Source organism: Phyllobates terribilis, unplaced genomic scaffold (genome assembly GCF_046119375.1).
Source record: "Phyllobates terribilis strain yellow unplaced genomic scaffold, ASM4611937v1 Scaffold_437__1_contigs__length_1545540, whole genome shotgun sequence".
NCBI lineage: Eukaryota > Metazoa > Chordata > Amphibia > Anura > Dendrobatidae > Phyllobates > Phyllobates terribilis.
Window position 1 is genome coordinate 1,225,494 of NW_027363197.1, and position 23,740 is coordinate 1,249,233.

Below are 23,740 nucleotides of genomic sequence, written 5' to 3' on the forward strand. Positions count from 1 at the left end.
CTTGGACTCCCACCAGGGCGCCTACTCCTGGGGCACATTGCTCCAAAGCCCTCACACTTACCCAGCCTAGTGACTTCAATCCTGGAGGGCCATGTTTTCCATCAGATAACTCTATGAGCCACCTGGCGTACTAACAAGTGCACCAAACCAGTGTGTAATATGCATCAATTTACTAGGGCAGCCCAAGGACAAAACTGCCTTTTCAAAAGATACTACACTTGATCTTAGCCAAAAGGCCGAGAAGCGATAACCAGAATTGGTTTCAAACTACGGAGCCACCCAAGGATCCTGAAAAGTCCATTTGTGGAGATGAGCTCCTGGACTCCCGTTAAGAAGACATGTTGTCAACCTCTAGATCCCTTACATGCCTGCACTTTTCGGCTTGCTGCTGCTGCAATCCACGCGTTTTAGATCTGCATAACTCCACCTCTTTAAACACAGCACCTTCACCCCCTGCTGTTCCCACCCGCCTCAACACCGTTGGAAGGGAGGAGAACCAATTAAGGCGGGGGGTGGGGTGGAACGAGCAGCTGTCTACCCTTAGCAGGAGGGCTCCTGATTACATACCTCTCCTGCTGCTGCTGCTGCTGGCTGTCCAGCAGCAGACTGAAGGTGGCTGCTGCTGTGCACAGGTATATAAAGGCTCAGAGCCTATTATGACACGCGCAGCCAGCGTTCCATTGCCACATTCCATCTACTGCAGGCAGGATACCTGGCTGGCTGAATGTCGCTGAGAAGCTCACAGAGACCGCCATAAGCAACAGTTTAACAGAATGCCACAGACTAATCAACCAAACTTTTTGGGTTGGGTTCTCTTTTATAGTCTGCAGGCATTAAATGAAAGAAGTCAGTGTTCCAGCAGAAGGAGACAACGTTTCAGAAAAGGCATTGTAGCAAACCAAAAAAGAAATTTTAAGCGCAGCAGAGTAACCAGCGCACATACCTGTTAGCTCAGGTGAGTTTAAAAGGCTGCTGTTGATAACAAGGGCATGTGCTAAATAGATGGTGTGTGTGCAACAATATACTGAAAGGTCAATTATATTGTGCAGCTTATCTCACCACCTGTAGTTATTTAGGTGAAAGCTCCAAAATGCTTGCCTAATATGTCTGTTTATCCAAAAGGAAGTAAAAAGGGAGAGCTAGAAAGATAGCATTGCATCACATTACATGGCAATGCAATGCACAGTTGCTGAAGTTGAACCAAAATGAGCTTGTAATCTGGCTTCTGCAACTTTGAACATGAAAAATCCAATGAGGAGAAGAAAAGCAAAGCCAAAGAGTCCATCCCAAAATCCGACAAACAAGCAAAATGAACAAAAAACATTGAATTCAATTCTTTCTGATTTTAGAAACTGCATTAAAGAAGGGGTGCACCGGTCCTGGAGATACTGCAATACCAGGTCAATGCGTGGAGTGGACAGAGCAAGCTCTTTTTCCATCTCCCTGTTCTAAAAATCCATTTAATATATGGTCCCCAGATAGGGGACGTATCAGATATTAAACTGATAAGAACAGATTTTTTTTTGATTGAAGCTGCATCCAAGGCACTGAAAAATGTGACCGAAGTCACACCAAAACAGCGCACGAGGCGAGGATTCATGTGGACCCTTCCCGGAGGAGAGGGTCCCCAATAAACCATCCCCATCCCTCCGAGCCAGAAGGCCACAGCGAGGGTCAGGGATCTCCGATGCTCTCCCTAGCCGAAGCCGGAGAAGAGCCGTTTTCGTGCTCCCAGCTTCCATCTAGGCTGCCACCCTAGTGGAGCTGGAGCCTGTGTTGGTTTCTCAGCCCAAAGCTGACCGGACCTCCGACCGGGTTTATAAAAATTCCCCTTCCTAGCCCGGAGGCCAGGAATAGGGGGGGTTGCTCAGAAAGTATGATTGGCAAAGGTGCGGCGTGCTACGAAGCCAAGTCTTTCTGGGGTTCCCAGTCCCAGTAAGCTTGGACTCCCACCAGGGCGCCTACTCCTGGGGCACATTGCTCCAAAGCCCTCACACTTACCCAGCCTAGTGACTTCAATCCTGGAGGGCCATGTTTTCCATCAGATAACTCTATGAGCCACCTGGCGTACTAACAAGTGCACCAAACCAGTGTGTAATATGCATCAATTTACTAGGGCAGCCCAAGGACAAAACTGCCTTTTCAAAAGATACTACACTTGATCTTAGCCAAAAGGCCGAGAAGCGATAACCAGAATTGGTTTCAAACTACGGAGCCACCCAAGGATCCTGAAAAGTCCATTTGTGGAGATGAGCTCCTGGACTCCCGTTAAGAAGACATGTTGTCAACCTCTAGATCCCTTACATGCCTGCACTTTTCGGCTTGCTGCTGCTGCAATCCACGCGTTTTAGATCTGCATAACTCCACCTCTTTAAACACAGCACCTTCACCCCCTGCTGTTCCCACCCGCCTCAACACCGTTGGAAGGGAGGAGAACCAATTAAGGCGGGGGGTGGGGTGGAACGAGCAGCTGTCTACCCTTAGCAGGAGGGCTCCTGATTACATACCTCTCCTGCTGCTGCTGCTGCTGGCTGTCCAGCAGCAGACTGAAGGTGGCTGCTGCTGTGCACAGGTATATAAAGGCTCAGAGCCTATTATGACACGCGCAGCCAGCGTTCCATTGCCACATTCCATCTACTGCAGGCAGGATACCTGGCTCGCTGAATGTCGTAGAGAAGCTCACAGAGACCGCCATAAGCAACAATTTAACAGAATGCCACAGACTAATCAACCAAACTTTTTGGGTTGGGTTCTCTTTTATAGTCTGCAGGCATTAAATGAAAGAAGTCAGTGTTCCAGCAGAAGGCGACAACGTTTCAGAAAAGGCATTGTAGCAAACCAAAAAAGAAATTTTAAGCGCAGCAGAGTAACCAGCGCACATACCTGTTAGCTCAGGTGAGTTTAAAAGGCTGCTGTTGATAACAAGGGCATTTGCTAAATAGATGGTGTGTGTGCAACAATATACTGAAAGGTCAATTATATTGTGCAGCGTATCTCACCACCTGTAGTTATTTAGGTGAAAGCTCCAAAATGCTTGCCTAATATGTCTGTTTATCCAAAAGGAAGTAAAAAGGGAGAGCTAGAAAGATAGCATTGCATCACATTACATGGCAATGCAATGCACAGTTGCTGAAGTTGAACCAAAATGAGCTTGTAATCTGGCTTCTGCAACTTTGAACATGAAAAATCCAATGAGGAGAAGAAAAGCAAAGCCAAAGAGTCCATCCCAAAATCCGACAAACAAGCAAAATGAACAAAAAACATTGAATTCAATTCTTTCTGATTTTAGAAACTGCATTAAAGAAGGGGTGCACCGGTCCTGGAGATACTGCAATACCAGGTCAATGCGTGGAGTGGACAGAGCAAGCTCTTTTTCCATCTCCCTGTTCTAAAAATCCATTTAATATATGGTCCCCAGATAGGGGACGTATCAGATATTAAACTGATAAGAACAGATACTACACTTGATCTTAGCCAAAAGGCCGAGAAGCGATAACCAGAATTGGTTTCAAACTACGGAGCCACCCAAGGATCCTGAAAAGTCCATTTGTGGAGATGAGCTCCTGGACTCCCGTTAAGAAGACATGTTGTCAACCTCTAGATCCCTTACATGCCTGCACTTTTCGGCTTGCTGCTGCTGCAATCCACGCGTTTTAGATCTGCATAACTCCACCTCTTTAAACACAGCACCTTCACCCCCTGCTGTTCCCACCCGCCTCAACACCGTTGGAAGGGAGGAGAACCAATTAAGGCGGGGGGTGGGGTGGAACGAGCAGCTGTCTACCCTTAGCAGGAGGGCTCCTGATTACATACCTCTCCTGCTGCTGCTGCTGCTGGCTGTCCAGCAGCAGACTGAAGGTGGCTGCTGCTGTGCACAGGTATATAAAGGCTCAGAGCCTATTATGACACGCGCAGCCAGCGTTCCATTGCCACATTCCATCTACTGCACGCAGGATACCTGGCTGGCTGAATGTCGCTGAGAAGCTCACAGAGACCGCCATAAGCAACAGTTTAACAGAATGCCACAGACTAATCAACCAAACTTTTTGGGTTGGGTTCTCTTTTATAGTCTGCAGGCATTAAATGAAAGAAGTCAGTGTTCCAGCAGAAGGAGACAACGTTTCAGAAAAGGCATTGTAGCAAACCAAAAAAGAAATTTTAAGCGCAGCAGAGTAACCAGCGCACATACCTGTTAGCTCAGGTGAGTTTAAAAGGCTGCTGTTGATAACAAGGGCATTTGCTAAATAGATGGTGTGTGTGCAACAATATACTGAAAGGTCAATTATATTGTGCAGCTTATCTCACCACCTGTAGTTATTTAGGTGAAAGCTCCAAAATGCTTGCCTAATATGTCTGTTTATCCAAAAGGAAGTAAAAAGGGAGAGCTAGAAAGATAGCATTGCATCACATTACATGGCAATGCAATGCACAGTTGCTGAAGTTGAACCAAAATGAGCTTGTAATCTGGCTTCTGCAACTTTGAACATGAAAAATCCAATGAGGAGAAGAAAAGCAAAGCCAAAGAGTCCATCCCAAAATCCGACAAACAAGCAAAATGAACAAAAAACATTGAATTCAATTCTTTCTGATTTTAGAAACTGCATTAAAGAAGGGGTGCACCGGTCCTGGAGATACTGCAATACCAGGTCAATGCGTGGAGTGGACAGAGCAAGCTCTTTTTCCATCTCCCTGTTCTAAAAATCCATTTAATATATGGTCCCCAGATAGGGGACGTATCAGATATTAAACTGATAAGAACAGATACTACACTTGATCTTAGCCAAAAGGCCGAGAAGCGATAACCAGAATTGGTTTCAAACTACGGAGCCACCCAAGGATCCTGAAAAGTCCATTTGTGGAGATGAGCTCCTGGACTCCCGTTAAGAAGACATGTTGTCAACCTCTAGATCCCTTACATGCCTGCACTTTTCGGCTTGCTGCTGCTGCAATCCACGCGTTTTAGATCTGCATAACTCCACCTCTTTAAACACAGCACCTTCACCCCCTGCTGTTCCCACCCGCCTCAACACCGTTGGAAGGGAGGAGAACCAATTAAGGCGGGGGGTGGGGTGGAACGAGCAGCTGTCTACCCTTAGCAGGAGGGCTCCTGATTACATACCTCTCCTGCTGCTGCTGCTGCTGGCTGTCCAGCAGCAGACTGAAGGTGGCTGCTGCTGTGCACAGGTATATAAAGGCTCAGAGCCTATTATGACACGCGCAGCCAGCGTTCCATTGCCACATTCCATCTACTGCAGGCAGGATACCTGGCTGGCTGAATGTCGCTGAGAAGCTCACAGAGACCGCCATAAGCAACAGTTTAACAGAATGCCACAGACTAATCAACCAAACTTTTTGGGTTGGGTTCTCTTTTATAGTCTGCAGGCATTAAATGAAAGAAGTCAGTGTTCCAGCAGAAGGAGACAACGTTTCAGAAAAGGCATTGTAGCAAACCAAAAAAGAAATTTTAAGCGCAGCAGAGTAACCAGCGCACATACCTGTTAGCTCAGGTGAGTTTAAAAGGCTGCTGTTGATAACAAGGGCATGTGCTAAATAGATGGTGTGTGTGCAACAATATACTGAAAGGTCAATTATATTGTGCAGCTTATCTCACCACCTGTAGTTATTTAGGTGAAAGCTCCAAAATGCTTGCCTAATATGTCTGTTTATCCAAAAGGAAGTAAAAAGGGAGAGCTAGAAAGATAGCATTGCATCACATTACATGGCAATGCAATGCACAGTTGCTGAAGTTGAACCAAAATGAGCTTGTAATCTGGCTTCTGCAACTTTGAACATGAAAAATCCAATGAGGAGAAGAAAAGCAAAGCCAAAGAGTCCATCCCAAAATCCGACAAACAAGCAAAATGAACAAAAAACATTGAATTCAATTCTTTCTGATTTTAGAAACTGCATTAAAGAAGGGGTGCACCGGTCCTGGAGATACTGCAATACCAGGTCAATGCGTGGAGTGGACAGAGCAAGCTCTTTTTCCATCTCCCTGTTCTAAAAATCCATTTAATATATGGTCCCCAGATAGGGGACGTATCAGATATTAAACTGATAAGAACAGATTTTTTTTTGATTGAAGCTGCATCCAAGGCACTGAAAAATGTGACCGAAGTCACACCAAAACAGCGCACGAGGCGAGGATTCATGTGGACCCTTCCCGGAGGAGAGGGTCCCCAATAAACCATCCCCATCCCTCCGAGCCAGAAGGCCACAGCGAGGGTCAGGGATCTCCGATGCTCTCCCTAGCCGAAGCCGGAGAAGAGCCGTTTTCGTGCTCCCAGCTTCCATCTAGGCTGCCACCCTAGTGGAGCTGGAGCCTGTGTTGGTTTCTCAGCCCAAAGCTGACCGGACCTCCGACCGGGTTTATAAAAATTCCCCTTCCTAGCCCGGAGGCCAGGAATAGGGGGGGTTGCTCAGAAAGTATGATTGGCAAAGGTGCGGCGTGCTACGAAGCCAAGTCTTTCTGGGGTTCCCAGTCCCAGTAAGCTTGGACTCCCACCAGGGCGCCTACTCCTGGGGCACATTGCTCCAAAGCCCTCACACTTACCCAGCCTAGTGACTTCAATCCTGGAGGGCCATGTTTTCCATCAGATAACTCTATGAGCCACCTGGCGTACTAACAAGTGCACCAAACCAGTGTGTAATATGCATCAATTTACTAGGGCAGCCCAAGGACAAAACTGCCTTTTCAAAAGATACTACACTTGATCTTAGCCAAAAGGCCGAGAAGCGATAACCAGAATTGGTTTCAAACTACGGAGCCACCCAAGGATCCTGAAAAGTCCATTTGTGGAGATGAGCTCCTGGACTCCCGTTAAGAAGACATGTTGTCAACCTCTAGATCCCTTACATGCCTGCACTTTTCGGCTTGCTGCTGCTGCAATCCACGCGTTTTAGATCTGCATAACTCCACCTCTTTAAACACAGCACCTTCACCCCCTGCTGTTCCCACCCGCCTCAACACCGTTGGAAGGGAGGAGAACCAATTAAGGCGGGGGGTGGGGTGGAACGAGCAGCTGTCTACCCTTAGCAGGAGGGCTCCTGATTACATACCTCTCCTGCTGCTGCTGCTGCTGGCTGTCCAGCAGCAGACTGAAGGTGGCTGCTGCTGTGCACAGGTATATAAAGGCTCAGAGCCTATTATGACACGCGCAGCCAGCGTTCCATTGCCACATTCCATCTACTGCAGGCAGGATACCTGGCTGGCTGAATGTCGTAGAGAAGCTCACAGAGACCGCCATAAGCAACAGTTTAACAGAATGCCACAGACTAATCAACCAAACTTTTTGGGTTGGGTTCTCTTTTATAGTCTGCAGGCATTAAATGAAAGAAGTCAGTGTTCCAGCAGAAGGCGACAACGTTTCAGAAAAGGCATTGTAGCAAACCAAAAAAGAAATTTTAAGCGCAGCAGAGTAACCAGCGCACATACCTGTTAGCTCAGGTGAGTTTAAAAGGCTGCTGTTGATAACAAGGGCATTTGCTAAATAGATGGTGTGTGTGCAACAATATACTGAAAGGTCAATTATATTGTGCAGCGTATCTCACCACCTGTAGTTATTTAGGTGAAAGCTCCAAAATGCTTGCCTAATATGTCTGTTTATCCAAAAGGAAGTAAAAAGGGAGAGCTAGAAAGATAGCATTGCATCACATTACATGGCAATGCAATGCACAGTTGCTGAAGTTGAACCAAAATGAGCTTGTAATCTGGCTTCTGCAACTTTGAACATGAAAAATCCAATGAGGAGAAGAAAAGCAAAGCCAAAGAGTCCATCCCAAAATCCGACAAACAAGCAAAATGAACAAAAAACATTGAATTCAATTCTTTCTGATTTTAGAAACTGCATTAAAGAAGGGGTGCACCGGTCCTGGAGATACTGCAATACCAGGTCAATGCGTGGAGTGGACAGAGCAAGCTCTTTTTCCATCTCCCTGTTCTAAAAATCCATTTAATATATGGTCCCCAGATAGGGGACGTATCAGATATTAAACTGATAAGAACAGATACTACACTTGATCTTAGCCAAAAGGCCGAGAAGCGATAACCAGAATTGGTTTCAAACTACGGAGCCACCCAAGGATCCTGAAAAGTCCATTTGTGGAGATGAGCTCCTGGACTCCCGTTAAGAAGACATGTTGTCAACCTCTAGATCCCTTACATGCCTGCACTTTTCGGCTTGCTGCTGCTGCAATCCACGCGTTTTAGATCTGCATAACTCCACCTCTTTAAACACAGCACCTTCACCCCCTGCTGTTCCCACCCGCCTCAACACCGTTGGAAGGGAGGAGAACCAATTAAGGCGGGGGGTGGGGTGGAACGAGCAGCTGTCTACCCTTAGCAGGAGGGCTCCTGATTACATACCTCTCCTGCTGCTGCTGCTGCTGGCTGTCCAGCAGCAGACTGAAGGTGGCTGCTGCTGTGCACAGGTATATAAAGGCTCAGAGCCTATTATGACACGCGCAGCCAGCGTTCCATTGCCACATTCCATCTACTGCACGCAGGATACCTGGCTGGCTGAGTGTCGCTGAGAAGCTCACAGAGACCGCCATAAGCAACAGTTTAACAGAATGCCACAGACTAATCAACCAAACTTTTTGGGTTGGGTTCTCTTTTATAGTCTGCAGGCATTAAATGAAAGAAGTCAGTGTTCCAGCAGAAGGAGACAACGTTTCAGAAAAGGCATTGTAGCAAACCAAAAAAGAAATTTTAAGCGCAGCAGAGTAACCAGCGCACATACCTGTTAGCTCAGGTGAGTTTAAAAGGCTGCTGTTGATAACAAGGGCATTTGCTAAATAGATGGTGTGTGTGCAACAATATACTGAAAGGTCAATTATATTGTGCAGCTTATCTCACCACCTGTAGTTATTTAGGTGAAAGCTCCAAAATGCTTGCCTAATATGTCTGTTTATCCAAAAGGAAGTAAAAAGGGAGAGCTAGAAAGATAGCATTGCATCACATTACATGGCAATGCAATGCACAGTTGCTGAAGTTGAACCAAAATGAGCTTGTAATCTGGCTTCTGCAACTTTGAACATGAAAAATCCAATGAGGAGAAGAAAAGCAAAGCCAAAGAGTCCATCCCAAAATCCGACAAACAAGCAAAATGAACAAAAAACATTGAATTCAATTCTTTCTGATTTTAGAAACTGCATTAAAGAAGGGGTGCACCGGTCCTGGAGATACTGCAATACCAGGTCAATGCGTGGAGTGGACAGAGCAAGCTCTTTTTCCATCTCCCTGTTCTAAAAATCCATTTAATATATGGTCCCCAGATAGGGGACGTATCAGATATTAAACTGATAAGAACAGATACTACACTTGATCTTAGCCAAAAGGCCGAGAAGCGATAACCAGAATTGGTTTCAAACTACGGAGCCACCCAAGGATCCTGAAAAGTCCATTTGTGGAGATGAGCTCCTGGACTCCCGTTAAGAAGACATGTTGTCAACCTCTAGATCCCTTACATGCCTGCACTTTTCGGCTTGCTGCTGCTGCAATCCACGCGTTTTAGATCTGCATAACTCCACCTCTTTAAACACAGCACCTTCACCCCCTGCTGTTCCCACCCGCCTCAACACCGTTGGAAGGGAGGAGAACCAATTAAGGCGGGGGGTGGGGTGGAACGAGCAGCTGTCTACCCTTAGCAGGAGGGCTCCTGATTACATACCTCTCCTGCTGCTGCTGCTGCTGGCTGTCCAGCAGCAGACTGAAGGTGGCTGCTGCTGTGCACAGGTATATAAAGGCTCAGAGCCTATTATGACACGCGCAGCCAGCGTTCCATTGTCACATTCCATCTACTGCAGGCAGGATACCTGGCTGGCTGAATGTCGCTGAGAAGCTCACAGAGACCGCCATAAGCAACAGTTTAACAGAATGCCACAGACTAATCAACCAAACTTTTTGGGTTGGGTTCTCTTTTATAGTCTGCAGGCATTAAATGAAAGAAGTCAGTGTTCCAGCAGAAGGAGACAACGTTTCAGAAAAGGCATTGTAGCAAACCAAAAAAGAAATTTTAAGCGCAGCAGAGTAACCAGCGCACATACCTGTTAGCTCAGGTGAGTTTAAAAGGCTGCTGTTGATAACAAGGGCATGTGCTAAATAGATGGTGTGTGTGCAACAATATACTGAAAGGTCAATTATATTGTGCAGCTTATCTCACCACCTGTAGTTATTTAGGTGAAAGCTCCAAAATGCTTGCCTAATATGTCTGTTTATCCAAAAGGAAGTAAAAAGGGAGAGCTAGAAAGATAGCATTGCATCACATTACATGGCAATGCAATGCACAGTTGCTGAAGTTGAACCAAAATGAGCTTGTAATCTGGCTTCTGCAACTTTGAACATGAAAAATCCAATGAGGAGAAGAAAAGCAAAGCCAAAGAGTCCATCCCAAAATCCGACAAACAAGCAAAATGAACAAAAAACATTGAATTCAATTCTTTCTGATTTTAGAAACTGCATTAAAGAAGGGGTGCACCGGTCCTGGAGATACTGCAATACCAGGTCAATGCGTGGAGTGGACAGAGCAAGCTCTTTTTCCATCTCCCTGTTCTAAAAATCCATTTAATATATGGTCCCCAGATAGGGGACGTATCAGATAATAAACTGATAAGAACAGATACTACACTTGATCTTAGCCAAAAGGCCGAGAAGCGATAACCAGAATTGGTTTCAAACTACGGAGCCACCCAAGGATCCTGAAAAGTCCATTTGTGGAGATGAGCTCCTGGACTCCCGTTAAGAAGACATGTTGTCAACCTCTAGATCCCTTACATGCCTGCACTTTTCGGCTTGCTGCTGCTGCAATCCACGCGTTTTAGATCTGCATAACTCCACCTCTTTAAACACAGCACCTTCACCCCCTGCTGTTCCCACCCGCCTCAACACCGTTGGAAGGGAGGAGAACCAATTAAGGCGGGGGGTGGGGTGGAACGAGCAGCTGTCTACCCTTAGCAGGAGGGCTCCTGATTACATACCTCTCCTGCTGCTGCTGCTGCTGGCTGTCCAGCAGCAGACTGAAGGTGGCTGCTGCTGTGCACAGGTATATAAAGGCTCAGAGCCTATTATGACACGCGCAGCCAGCGTTCCATTGCCACATTCCATCTACTGCAGGCAGGATACCTGGCTGGCTGAATGTCGCTGAGAAGCTCACAGAGACCGCCATAAGCAACAGTTTAACAGAATGCCACAGACTAATCAACCAAACTTTTTGGGTTGGGTTCTCTTTTATAGTCTGCAGGCATTAAATGAAAGAAGTCAGTGTTCCAGCAGAAGGAGACAACGTTTCAGAAAAGGCATTGTAGCAAACCAAAAAAGAAATTTTAAGCGCAGCAGAGTAACCAGCGCACATACCTGTTAGCTCAGGTGAGTTTAAAAGGCTGCTGTTGATAACAAGGGTATTTGCTAAATAGATGGTGTGTGTGCAACAATATACTGAAAGGTCAATTATATTGTGCAGCTTATCTCACCACCTGTAGTTATTTAGGTGAAAGCTCCAAAATGCTTGCCTAATATGTCTGTTTATCCAAAAGGAAGTAAAAAGGGAGAGCTAGAAAGATAGCATTGCATCACATTACATGGCAATGCAATGCACAGTTGCTGAAGTTGAACCAAAATGAGCTTGTAATCTGGCTTCTGCAACTTTGAACATGAAAAATCCAATGAGGAGAAGAAAAGCAAAGCCAAAGAGTCCATCCCAAAATCCGACAAACAAGCAAAATGAACAAAAAACATTGAATTCAATTCTTTCTGATTTTAGAAACTGCATTAAAGAAGGGGTGCACCGGTCCTGGAGATACTGCAATACCAGGTCAATGCGTGGAGTGGACAGAGCAAGCTCTTTTTCCATCTCCCTGTTCTAAAAATCCATTTAATATATGGTCCCCAGATAGGGGACGTATCAGATATTAAACTGATAAGAACAGATACTACACTTGATCTTAGCCAAAAGGCCGAGAAGCGATAACCAGAATTGGTTTCAAACTACGGAGCCACCCAAGGATCCTGAAAAGTCCATTTGTGGAGATGAGCTCCTGGACTCCCGTTAAGAAGACATGTTGTCAACCTCTAGATCCCTTACATGCCTGCACTTTTCGGCTTGCTGCTGCTGCAATCCACGCGTTTTAGATCTGCATAACTCCACCTCTTTAAACACAGCACCTTCACCCCCTGCTGTTCCCACCCGCCTCAACACCGTTGGAAGGGAGGAGAACCAATTAAGGCGGGGGGTGGGGTGGAACGAGCAGCTGTCTACCCTTAGCAGGAGGGCTCCTGATTACATACCTCTCCTGCTGCTGCTGCTGCTGGCTGTCCAGCAGCAGACTGAAGGTGGCTGCTGCTGTGCACAGGTATATAAAGGCTCAGAGCCTATTATGACACGCGCAGCCAGCGTTCCATTGCCACATTCCATCTACTGCACGTAGGATACCTGGCTGGCTGAATGTCGCTGAGAAGCTCACAGAGACCGCCATAAGCAACAGTTTAACAGAATGCCACAGACTAATCAACCAAACTTTTTGGGTTGGGTTCTCTTTTATAGTCTGCAGGCATTAAATGAAAGAAGTCAGTGTTCCAGCAGAAAGAGACAACGTTTCAGAAAAGGCATTGTAGCAAACCAAAAAAGAAATTTTAAGCGCAGCAGAGTAACCAGCGCACATACCTGTTAGCTCAGGTGAGTTTAAAAGGCTGCTGTTGATAACAAGGGTATTTGCTAAATAGATGGTGTGTGTGCAACAATATACTGAAAGGTCAATTATATTGTGCAGCTTATCTCACCACCTGTAGTTATTTAGGTGAAAGCTCCAAAATGCTTGCCTAATATGTCTGTTTATCCAAAAGGAAGTAAAAAGGGAGAGCTAGAAAGATAGCATTGCATCACATTACATGGCAATGCAATGCACAGTTGCTGAAGTTGAACCAAAATGAGCTTGTAATCTGGCTTCTGCAACTTTGAACATGAAAAATCCAATGAGGAGAAGAAAAGCAAAGCCAAAGAGTCCATCCCAAAATCCGACAAACAAGCAAAATGAACAAAAAACATTGAATTCAATTCTTTCTGATTTTAGAAACTGCATTAAAGAAGGGGTGCACCGGTCCTGGAGATACTGCAATACCAGGTCAATGCGTGGAGTGGACAGAGCAAGCTCTTTTTCCATCTCCCTGTTCTAAAAATCCATTTAATATATGGTCCCCAGATAGGGGACGTATCAGATATTAAACTGATAAGAACAGATACTACACTTGATCTTAGCCAAAAGGCCGAGAAGCGATAACCAGAATTGGTTTCAAACTACGGAGCCACCCAAGGATCCTGAAAAGTCCATTTGTGGAGATGAGCTCCTGGACTCCCGTTAAGAAGACATGTTGTCAACCTCTAGATCCCTTACATGCCTGCACTTTTCGGCTTGCTGCTGCTGCAATCCACGCGTTTTAGATCTGCATAACTCCACCTCTTTAAACACAGCACCTTCACCCCCTGCTGTTCCCACCCGCCTCAACACCGTTGGAAGGGAGGAGAACCAATTAAGGCGGGGGGTGGGGTGGAACGAGCAGCTGTCTACCCTTAGCAGGATGGCTCCTGATTACATACCTCTCCTGCTGCTGCTGCTGCTGGCTGTCCAGCAGCAGACTGAAGGTGGCTGCTGCTGTGCACAGGTATATAAAGGCTCAGAGCCTATTATGACACGCGCAGCCAGCGTTCCATTGCCACATTCCATCTACTGCAGGCAGGATACCTGGCTGGCTGAATGTCGCTGAGAAGCTCACAGAGACCACCATAAGCAACAGTTTAACAGAATGCCACAGACTAATCAACCAAACTTTTTGGGTTGGGTTCTCTTTTATAGTCTGCAGGCATTAAATGAAAGAAGTCAGTGTTCCAGCAGAAGGAGACAACGTTTCAGAAAAGGCATTGTAGCAAACCAAAAAAGAAATTTTAAGCGCAGCAGAGTAACCAGCGCACATACCTGTTAGCTCAGGTGAGTTTAAAAGGCTGCTGTTGATAACAAGGGCATTTGCTAAATAGATGGTGTGTGTGCAACAATATACTGAAAGGTCAATTATATTGTGCAGCTTATCTCACCACCTGTAGTTATTTAGGTGAAAGCTCCAAAATGCTTGCCTAATATGTCTGTTTATCCAAAAGGAAGTAAAAAGGGAGAGCTAGAAAGATAGCATTGCATCACATTACATGGCAATGCAATGCACAGTTGCTGAAGTTGAACCAAAATGAGCTTGTAATCTGGCTTCTGCAACTTTGAACATGAAAAATCCAATGAGGAGAAGAAAAGCAAAGCCAAAGAGTCCATCCCAAAATCCGACAAACAAGCAAAATGAACAAAAAACATTGAATTCAATTCTTTCTGATTTTAGAAACTGCATTACAGAAGGGGTGCACCGGTCCTGGAGATACTGCAATACCAGGTCAATGCGTGGAGTGGACAGAGCAAGCTCTTTTTCCATCTCCCTGTTCTAAAAATCCATTTAATATATGGTCCCCAGATAGGGGACGTATCAGATATTAAACTGATAAGAACAGATTTTTTTTGATTGAATATATCTTTTATTAGCACAAAAAATAAGTTAACAGACAGTGTACAGTGCCGCAGCCCAGTACACACAGAATTCTACATCATATTTACATAGCATGAGGATACGACGCACTAACTAGACACATCACACCCCTATGCTACACAAAACACTTAATCTGAAAGAAAAAGCATGTCAATCAATACAGTACGACGAACCGTGATAAGGGATGGGGATTGGGAAAAAGGGGATGGGGAGGGGAAAATCACAGGCCCGAAGCTTTATTGAAAGACAATACACATAAGGGGAGAGGGGGAGGAGGGGTTTAGTCCTCGTCCTCGTCCTCCGGACCGTCCATGATGGAATAGTCTCTGAGCAGGCTGTGGATCAGCCTGCGGCAGTCCTGGATGGACATCCTCTCCCTCCTCAAGATGAGCCGGTTCCTGGCGACCCAAACGGCATCCTTGAAGCAGTTCATAAGGCGCCAAGCCTCCTGGATGGCTCCGACGGTATGAACCCCAGGGAAGAGTCCGTAAAGCACAGAATGGTGCGATAGGCTCGCCCTGGGGACAGAGTTCCTCAGGTCGTCCTCAAGTGCAGTCAATAGGCGCTGTGCAAATCCGCAGTCCCAAAAAGTGTGCAAAGATGTTTCCTCCACGAAGGGGCACCTTGGGCAGTACCGGGTCTTGCACAGGTTCCGGGCATGCATGAATGACCGGACGGGCAGTCCGCCCTGAATCGCCATCCACGACAAGTCCTTGTGCCCGTTGGTCAGCCTGTCAGACGACACATTTGTCCACACAGTCTCCAGCGTGTCCTGGTGAAGTCCTATGATGTTCTCCACGTCATCCTTGGCTCTGATTAGCTTGTGGATAGTTTTGGGCTTCCACAAGTCGGGCTTGAGTCCCTCCAGTTGATGCTCCCCCACAAATCGAGCGACGTCTCCGTAGAACCATGGCGTCGTCCAGTTGTAGGGGAAGGAGCTGTCCCACTTGTCCCAGCCGAGTCGCCTCCAAAGAGGAAGCAGGAAGAAGCGAGACATGGACCTGCCCGCGGAGCCATTCTTGACTTGCAAAGTCCGGCGGACACAATCACACACAAAAGAGGATCGCAGGAGGGTGGGGATATCTGGAACGCCCTTCCCACCCTTGCGAGGCTCCTTGTACATGACGGCCCGCCTGACTCTGTCCATCTTGGATCCCCAGACAAAGTGAAACACTGTCCTGGTAATGGCCCTGCACACAGTGACGTGTGGGGGCCAGGCCTGCGCCGTGTACTGCAAGACGGGCAGGACCTCATTACGCAGGACGAGTGCCTTACCCTCACAAGTGAGGTGTCTGAGGCTCCAGAGTCCGATCCGTTGCTTCACCTTGGCCAAGCGTTCTTGCCAGGACTTGAGGGCTGCTCCTTCCTTCCCGAACCAGACTCCCAGCACCTTGAGGAAATCCGGTTGAATGTTGAAGGGGAAGGGGGCGGAGGAGGCCGGCTGCCAAACCCCGAAGAGCATGGCTTCCGACTTCCTGCAGTTGACTTTGGCCCCTGAAGCCCGGCCGAACCTCTCACACGTCTGGACGAGGGCGTCGACTGAACCACGATCAGCGCAGAAGACGGTGACGTCGTCCATGTAGAGCGAGCACTTGACCTCGTGTCGTCCCGGACCCGGTGCGGTGATCCCTCTGATCTCTCCATTCTGCCGGATAGCCTCTGCGAAGAGTTCTATAACACAAACAAAAAGAAGAGGTGATAGAGGGCAGCCTTGTCTGACCCCAGAGAGGACAGGGAAGGGGTCAGTCTTCCAGCCGTTCACCAACACCGAGCTGTGGATATCAAAATACATCAGACGGACATACGAACAAAACATGTTACCCAAACCTAACCGGTGCAGAGCTCGGCCCATGAACTCGTGGGAAACCCGGTCGAAGGCCTTCTCCTGATCCAAGGAGACCAGGGCCGCGTGTGCGCGGCGGACCTTGATGTACTCGACCGTGTCCCGCACGAGAGCGAGGCTGTCTGCGATGCGACGTCCAGGGATGCCGCAGGTCTGGTCCGGGTGGATGATCCGTCCGATGACCGCCTTAAGTCGTGTCGCCATCGTCTTGGCCAGGATCTTGTAGTCCACGTTGAGCAGAGTGATGGGACGCCAATTCCTCAGGTCGCACCTCTCTCCCTTCCGCTTGTACAGGATCGTGACCATTCCTTCCCTCAAAGATGGAGGCATTCTACCCTCCACCACCATCTCCTCGTACAGGTCCAACAGGTCCGGACAGATGAGGTCTCCCAGCGCTACATAGAGCTCCGCTGGAAGACCATCACTGCCCGGGGTCCTGCCGGTCCTAAAGGATTTAGCGATTTAGCGGCAGAGAGCAATTCGCCCACCATCAGAGGTTTGTCCAAGGCTGCCGTGCCTGCAGGATCAAGATGGTTAGTGATACCTGACAGGAACTTATCAGCAGCGTCGGGGTCGGTAGTCTTGTGGGAGTAGAGTTCGCTGTAGAAGTCGCTGACGACCCTCATCACGTCCTCCTTCCCACGTCGCATGTTTCCACTCTCGTCTCGCAGCTCGTTCAGGGGCGTGTGACCGGCATGAAGTTTCCTGAAAAAGAATGAGTTACATTTCTCACCCTTCTCCAGATTCTCCACTTTGGAACGGAAGATGATTCGCTTGGACTCCTCCTCAAAGTGCCTTTTCAGGCTCTTCTTGGTCTCCTCCAGCTCCTCCCTCACGTCCCAGCCGTAGTGAAGAAGGTCCTGCAGCGACCGCAGCTCGCGCTGCAGCCCTCTGAAGTCCCTCCTCTTCTCACACGCCTGTTGTCGACCCTTGGCCTGAAAGAAACAGCGAAACTCAAGTTTAACATATTCCCACCAATCAGAGACTGTTTGGAAGCTACCCTTGTAGGACTGCCACATTGCGTAGGCTGCTCTCAGCTCCTCCACGACTTCATTCTGAGCCAGCAGAGCACAATTCAGCTTCCAGGAGCCGGGGCCGGACGGAAAACCGTCGCCGAGGACACCTTGTAAGTGAATGGCTCTGTGGTCGGAGAAGAAGCAGGAGACCATCGAGTGCCTACTCTGCCTGACTGCCCGAGAGGTGAACACAAAGTCAATCCTGGAGTGGAGTGAGCCATCGGGTCGGCTCCACGAATAGTTCGTGGAGCAACTCCCCATGGAGCCCACCACGTCCTGAAGAGAGGCCTCGGTTACCATCTCGATGAGCAGCTTGGACGTGATGTCCAACTTGGCAGATGTGCCAGAACTACGACCGTCCTCCTCGATGGGGCAGTTGAAATCCCCGGCCATCACTAAGGTCCTGGTGGTGGCAAGCTGAAGCCGCAGGGTCTGGAAAAGCTCCAAACGCTCATTTTTCAGTGGGGACGCATACACGTTGATGAACCTGACAGGTTCTCCTGCCCAGTTGCCATCTACAACAAGAGCCCTGCCGCAGATGAGCTCCTGGACGGACTCAAGCGTGAATGCGCCCCCCCTGATCAGAATTGCGACCCCCGCAGACTTGCAGTCACCCCCACCGGACCAGTAGGATGGACCGTGGGACCACTCCCTGGCCAGATGTTTGAAGGACCTAGAGGAGGGAAGGGAACATTCCTGCAACATATAAACATCACACAACTGGGAAGTAAGGAAGGCATAAATACTACACTTGATCTTAGCCAAAAGGCCGAGAAGCGATAACCAGAATTGGTTTCAAACTACGGAGCCACCCAAGGATCCTGAAAAGTCCATTTGTGGAGATGAGCTCCTGGACTCCCGTTAAGAAGACATGTTGTCAACCTCTAGATCCCTTACATGCCTGCACTTTTCGGCTTGCTGCTGCTGCAATCCACGCGTTTTAGATCTGCATAACTCCACCTCTTTAAACACAGCACCTTCACCCCCTGCTGTTCCCACCCGCCTCAACACCGTTGGAAGGGAGGAGAACCAATTAAGGCGGGGGGTGGGGTGGAACGAGCAGCTGTCTACCCTTAGCAGGAGGGCTCCTGATTACATACCTCTCCTGCTGCTGCTGCTGCTGGCTGTCCAGCAGCAGACTGAAGGTGGCTGCTGCTGTGCACAGGTATATAAAGGCTCAGAGCCTATTATGACACGCGCAGCCAGCGTTCCATTGCCACATTCCATCTACTGCAGGCAGGATACCTGGCTGGCTGAATGTCGCTGAGAAGCTCACAGAGACCGCCATAAGCAACAGTTTAACAGAATGCCACAGACTAATCAACCAAACTTTTTGGGTTGGGTTCTCTTTTATAGTCTGCAGGCATTAAATGAAAGAAGTCAGTGTTCCAGCAGAAGGAGACAACGTTTCAGAAAAGGCATTGTAGCAAACCAAAAAAGAAATTTTAAGCGCAGCAGAGTAACCAGCGCACATACCTGTTAGCTCAGGTGAGTTTAAAAGGCTGCTGTTGATAACAAGGGCATTTGCTAAATAGATGGTGTGTGTGCAACAATATACTGAAAGGTCAATTATATTGTGCAGCTTATCTCACCACCTGTAGTTATTTAGGTGAAAGCTCCAAAATGCTTGCCTAATATGTCTGTTTATCCAAAAGGAAGTAAAAAGGGAGAGCTAGAAAGATAGCATTGCATCACATTACATGGCAATGCAATGCACAGTTGCTGAAGTTGAACCAAAATGAGCTTGTAATCTGGCTTCTGCAACTTTGAACATGAAAAATCCAATGAGGAGAAGAAAAGCAAAGCCAAAGAGTCCATCCCAAAATCCGACAAACAAGCAAAATGAACAAAAAACATTGAATTCAATTCTTTCTGATTTTAGAAACTGCATTAAAGAAGGGGTGCACCGGTCCTGGAGATACTGCAATACCAGGTCAATGCGTGGAGTGGACAGAGCAAGCTCTTTTTCCATCTCCCTGTTCTAAAAATCCATTTAATATATGGTCCCCAGATAGGGGACGTATCAGATATTAAACTGATAAGAACAGATACTACACTTGATCTTAGCCAAAAGGCCGAGAAGCGATAACCAGAATTGGTTTCAAACTACGGAGCCACCCAAGGATCCTGAAAAGTCCATTTGTGGAGATGAGCTCCTGGACTCCCGTTAAGAAGACATGTTGTCAACCTCTAGATCCCTTACATGCCTGCACTTTTCGGCTTGCTGCTGCTGCAATCCACGCGTTTTAGATCTGCATAACTCCACCTCTTTAAACACAGCACCTTCACCCCCTGCTGTTCCCACCCGCCTCAACACCGTTGGAAGGGAGGAGAACCAATTAAGGCGGGGGGTGGGGTGGAACGAGCAGCTGTCTACCCTTAGCAGGAGGGCTCCTGATTACATACCTCTCCTGCTGCTGCTGCTGGCTGTCCAGCAGCAGACTGAAGGTGGCTGCTGCTGTGCACAGGTATATAAAGGCTCAGAGCCTATTATGACACGCGCAGCCAGCGTTCCATTGCCACATTCCATCTACTGCAGGCAGGATACCTGGCTGGCTGAATGTCGCTGAGAAGCTCACAGAGACCACCATAAGCAACAGTTTAACAGAATGCCACAGACTAATCAACCAAACTTTTTGGGTTGGGTTCTCTTTTATAGTCTGCAGGCATTAAATGAAAGAAGTCAGTGTTCCAGCAGAAGGAGACAACGTTTCAGAAAAGGCATTGTAGCAAACCAAAAAAGAAATTTTAAGCGCAGCAGAGTAACCAGCGCACATACCTGTTAGCTCAGGTGAGTTTAAAAGGCTGCTGTTGATAACAAGGGCATTTGCTAAATAGATGGTGTGTGTGCAACAATATACTGAAAGGTCAATTATATTGTGCAGCTTATCTCACCACCTGTAGTTATTTAGGTGAAAGCTCCAAAATGCTTGCCTAATATGTCTGTTTATCCAAAAGGAAGTAAAAAGGGAGAGCTAGAAAGATAGCATTGCATCACATTACATGGCAATGCAATGCACAGTTGCTGAAGTTGAACCAAAATGAGCTTGTAATCTGGCTTCTACAACTTTGAACATGAAAAATCCAATGAGGAGAAGAAAAGCAAAGCCAAAGAGTCCATCCCAAAATCCGACAAACAAGCAAAATGAACAAAAAACATTGAATTCAATTCTTTCTGATTTTAGAAACTGCATTAAAGAAGGGGTGCACCGGTCCTGGAGATACTGCAATACCAGGTCAATGCGTGGAGTGGACAGAGCAAGCTCTTTTTCCATCTCCCTGTTCTAAAAATCCATTTAATATATGGTCCCCAGATAGGGGACGTATCAGATATTAAACTGATAAGAACAGATACTACACTTGATCTTAGCCAAAAGGCCGAGAAGCGATAACCAGAATTGGTTTCAAACTACGGAGCCACCCAAGGATCCTGAAAAGTCCATTTGTGGAGATGAGCTCCTGGACTCCCGTTAAGAAGACATGTTGTCAACCTCTAGATCCCTTACATGCCTGCACTTTTCGGCTTGCTGCTGCTGCAATCCACGCGTTTTAGATCTGCATAACTCCACCTCTTTAAACACAGCACCTTCACCCCCTGCTGTTCCCACCCGCCTCAACACCGTTGGAAGGGAGGAGAACCAATTAAGGCGGGGGGTGGGGTGGAACGAGCAGCTGTCTACCCTTAGCAGGAGGGCTCCTGATTACATACCTCTCCTGCTGCTGCTGCTGCTGGCTGTCCAGCAGCAGACTGAAGGTGGCTGCTGCTGTGCACAGGTATATAAAGGCTCAGAGCCTATTATGACACGCGCAGCCAGCGTTCCATTGCCACATTCCATCTACTGCAGGCAGGATACCTGGCTGGCTGAATGTCGCTGAGAAGCTCACAGAGACCGCCATAAGCAACAGTTTAACAGAATGCCACAGACTAATCAACCAAACTTTTTGGGTTGGGTTCTCTTTTATAGTCTGCAGGCATTAAATGAAAGAAGTCAGTGTTCCAGCAGAAGGAGACAACGTTTCAGAAAAGGCATTGTAGCAAACCAAAAAAGAAATTTTAAGCGCAGCAGAGTAACCAGCGCACATACCTGTTAGCTCAGGTGAGTTTAAAAGGCTGCTGTTGATAACAAGGGCATTTGCTAAATAGATGGTGTGTGTGCAACAATATACTGAAAGGTCAATTATATTGTGCAGCTTATCTCACCACCTGTAGTTATTTAGGTGAAAGCTCCAAAATGCTTGCCTAATATGTCTGTTTATCCAAAAGGAAGTAAAAAGGGAGAGCTAGAAAGATAGCATTGCATCACATTACATGGCAATGCAATGCACAGTTGCTGAAGTTGAACCAAAATGAGCTTGTAATCTGGCTTCTGCAACTTTGAACATGAAAAATCCAATGAGGAGAAGAAAAGCAAAGCCAAAGAGTCCATCCCAAAATCCGACAAACAAGCAAAATGAACAAAAAACATTGAATTCAATTCTTTCTGATTTTAGAAACTGCATTAAAGAAGGGGTGCACCGGTCCTGGAGATACTGCAATACCAGGTCAATGCGTGGAGTGGACAGAGCAAGCTCTTTTTCCATCTCCCTGTTCTAAAAATCCATTTAATATATGGTCCCCAGATAGGGGACGTATCAGATATTAAACTGATAAGAACAGATACTACACTTGATCTTAGCCAAAAGGCCGAGAAGCGATAACCAGAATTGGTTTCAAACTACGGAGCCACCCAAGGATCCTGAAAAGTCCATTTGTGGAGATGAGCTCCTGGACTCCCGTTAAGAAGACATGTTGTCAACCTCTAGATCCCTTACATGCCTGCACTTTTCGGCTTGCTGCTGCTGCAATCCACGCGTTTTAGATCTGCATAACTCCACCTCTTTAAACACAGCACCTTCACCCCCTGCTGTTCCCACCCGCCTCAACACCGTTGGAAGGGAGGAGAACCAATTAAGGCGGGGGGTGGGGTGGAACGAGCAGCTGTCTACCCTTAGCAGGAGGGCTCCTGATTACATACCTCTCCTGCTGCTGCTGCTGGCTGTCCAGCAGCAGACTGAAGGTGGCTGCTGCTGTGCACAGGTATATAAAGGCTCAGAGCCTATTATGACACGCGCAGCCAGCGTTCCATTGCCACATTCCATCTACTGCAGGCAGGATACCTGGCTGGCTGAATGTCGCTGAGAAGCTCACAGAGACCGCCATAAGCAACAGTTTAACAGAATGCCACAGACTAATCAACCAAACTTTTTGGGTTGGGTTCTCTTTTATAGTCTGCAGGCATTAAATGAAAGAAGTCAGTGTTCCAGCAGAAGGAGACAACGTTTCAGAAAAGGCATTGTAGCAAACCAAAAAAGAAATTTTAAGCGCAGCAGAGTAACCAGCGCACATACCTGTTAGCTCAGGTGAGTTTAAAAGGCTGCTGTTGATAACAAGGGCATTTGCTAAATAGATGGTGTGTGTGCAACAATATACTGAAAGGTCAATTATATTGTGCAGCTTATCTCACCACCTGTAGTTATTTAGGTGAAAGCTCCAAAATGCTTGCCTAATATGTCTGTTTATCCAAAAGGAAGTAAAAAGGGAGAGCTAGAAAGATAGCATTGCATCACATTACATGGCAATGCAATGCACAGTTGCTGAAGTTGAACCAAAATGAGCTTGTAATCTGGCTTCTGCAACTTTGAACATGAAAAATCCAATGAGGAGAAGAAAAGCAAAGCCAAAGAGTCCATCCCAAAATCCGACAAACAAGCAAAATGAACAAAAAACATTGAATTCAATTCTTTCTGATTTTAGAAACTGCATTAAAGAAGGGGTGCACCGGTCCTGGAGATACTGCAATACCAGGTCAATGCGTGGAGTGGACAGAGCAAGCTCTTTTTCCATCTCCCTGTTCTAAAAATCCATTTAATATATGGTCCCCAGATAGGGGACGTATCAGATATTAAACTGATAAGAACTGATACTACACTTGATCTTAGCCAAAAGGCCGAGAAGCGATAACCAGAATTGGTTTCAAACTACGGAGCCACCCAAGGATCCTGAAAAGTCCATTTGTGGAGATGAGCTCCTGGACTCCCGTTAAGAAGACATGTTGTCAACCTCTAGATCCCTTACATGCCTGCACTTTTCGGCTTGCTGCTGCTGCAATCCACGCGTTTTAGATCTGCATAACTCCACCTCTTTAAACACAGCACCTTCACCCCCTGCTGTTCCCACCCGCCTCAACACCGTTGGAAGGGAGGAGAACCAATTAAGGCGGGGGGTGGGGTGGAACGAGCAGCTGTCTACCCTTAGCAGGAGGGCTCCTG

General features: G+C 47.2%; 14 non-coding genes and 4 pseudogenes across 14 annotated transcripts; all 18 read right to left on the reverse strand.

Moving 5' to 3' along the window:
* Positions 1-132: 132 nt before the first annotated feature.
* LOC141228489 (U2 spliceosomal RNA) lies at positions 133-248 on the reverse strand (annotated as a pseudogene).
* Positions 249-1,363: 1,115 nt separating this feature from the next.
* On the reverse strand, positions 1,364-1,548 carry LOC141228343 (U2 spliceosomal RNA). Its single transcript, XR_012295258.1, has one exon. It is a non-coding gene; the product is annotated as a U2 spliceosomal RNA (small nuclear RNA).
* Positions 1,549-2,072: 524 nt separating this feature from the next.
* On the reverse strand, positions 2,073-2,188 carry LOC141228490 (U2 spliceosomal RNA; annotated as a pseudogene).
* Positions 2,189-3,303: 1,115 nt separating this feature from the next.
* On the reverse strand, positions 3,304-3,494 carry LOC141228013 (U2 spliceosomal RNA). Its single transcript, XR_012294941.1, has one exon. It is a non-coding gene; the product is annotated as a U2 spliceosomal RNA (small nuclear RNA).
* A 1,115-nt stretch (positions 3,495-4,609) lies between these two features.
* On the reverse strand, positions 4,610-4,800 carry LOC141228014 (U2 spliceosomal RNA). The gene has a single exon (XR_012294942.1). It is a non-coding gene; the product is annotated as a U2 spliceosomal RNA (small nuclear RNA).
* A 1,115-nt stretch (positions 4,801-5,915) lies between these two features.
* On the reverse strand, positions 5,916-6,100 carry LOC141228344 (U2 spliceosomal RNA). The gene has a single exon (XR_012295259.1). It is a non-coding gene; the product is annotated as a U2 spliceosomal RNA (small nuclear RNA).
* A 524-nt stretch (positions 6,101-6,624) lies between these two features.
* LOC141228491 (U2 spliceosomal RNA) lies at positions 6,625-6,740 on the reverse strand (annotated as a pseudogene).
* Positions 6,741-7,855: 1,115 nt separating this feature from the next.
* LOC141228015 (U2 spliceosomal RNA) lies at positions 7,856-8,046 on the reverse strand. The gene has a single exon (XR_012294943.1). It is a non-coding gene; the product is annotated as a U2 spliceosomal RNA (small nuclear RNA).
* A 1,115-nt stretch (positions 8,047-9,161) lies between these two features.
* Positions 9,162-9,352, reverse strand: LOC141228016 (U2 spliceosomal RNA). Its single transcript, XR_012294944.1, has one exon. It is a non-coding gene; the product is annotated as a U2 spliceosomal RNA (small nuclear RNA).
* Positions 9,353-10,467: 1,115 nt separating this feature from the next.
* On the reverse strand, positions 10,468-10,658 carry LOC141228302 (U2 spliceosomal RNA). The gene has a single exon (XR_012295217.1). It is a non-coding gene; the product is annotated as a U2 spliceosomal RNA (small nuclear RNA).
* A 1,115-nt stretch (positions 10,659-11,773) lies between these two features.
* On the reverse strand, positions 11,774-11,964 carry LOC141228017 (U2 spliceosomal RNA). The gene has a single exon (XR_012294945.1). It is a non-coding gene; the product is annotated as a U2 spliceosomal RNA (small nuclear RNA).
* Positions 11,965-13,079: 1,115 nt separating this feature from the next.
* Positions 13,080-13,270, reverse strand: LOC141228018 (U2 spliceosomal RNA). Its single transcript, XR_012294946.1, has one exon. It is a non-coding gene; the product is annotated as a U2 spliceosomal RNA (small nuclear RNA).
* A 1,115-nt stretch (positions 13,271-14,385) lies between these two features.
* On the reverse strand, positions 14,386-14,580 carry LOC141228364 (U2 spliceosomal RNA). The gene has a single exon (XR_012295278.1). It is a non-coding gene; the product is annotated as a U2 spliceosomal RNA (small nuclear RNA).
* Positions 14,581-18,035: 3,455 nt separating this feature from the next.
* Positions 18,036-18,212, reverse strand: LOC141228533 (U2 spliceosomal RNA; annotated as a pseudogene).
* A 1,115-nt stretch (positions 18,213-19,327) lies between these two features.
* Positions 19,328-19,518, reverse strand: LOC141228019 (U2 spliceosomal RNA). The gene has a single exon (XR_012294947.1). It is a non-coding gene; the product is annotated as a U2 spliceosomal RNA (small nuclear RNA).
* Positions 19,519-20,630: 1,112 nt separating this feature from the next.
* Positions 20,631-20,821, reverse strand: LOC141228020 (U2 spliceosomal RNA). The gene has a single exon (XR_012294948.1). It is a non-coding gene; the product is annotated as a U2 spliceosomal RNA (small nuclear RNA).
* A 1,115-nt stretch (positions 20,822-21,936) lies between these two features.
* Positions 21,937-22,127, reverse strand: LOC141228022 (U2 spliceosomal RNA). Its single transcript, XR_012294950.1, has one exon. It is a non-coding gene; the product is annotated as a U2 spliceosomal RNA (small nuclear RNA).
* A 1,112-nt stretch (positions 22,128-23,239) lies between these two features.
* On the reverse strand, positions 23,240-23,430 carry LOC141228268 (U2 spliceosomal RNA). The gene has a single exon (XR_012295185.1). It is a non-coding gene; the product is annotated as a U2 spliceosomal RNA (small nuclear RNA).
* Positions 23,431-23,740: the final 310 nt, after the last annotated feature.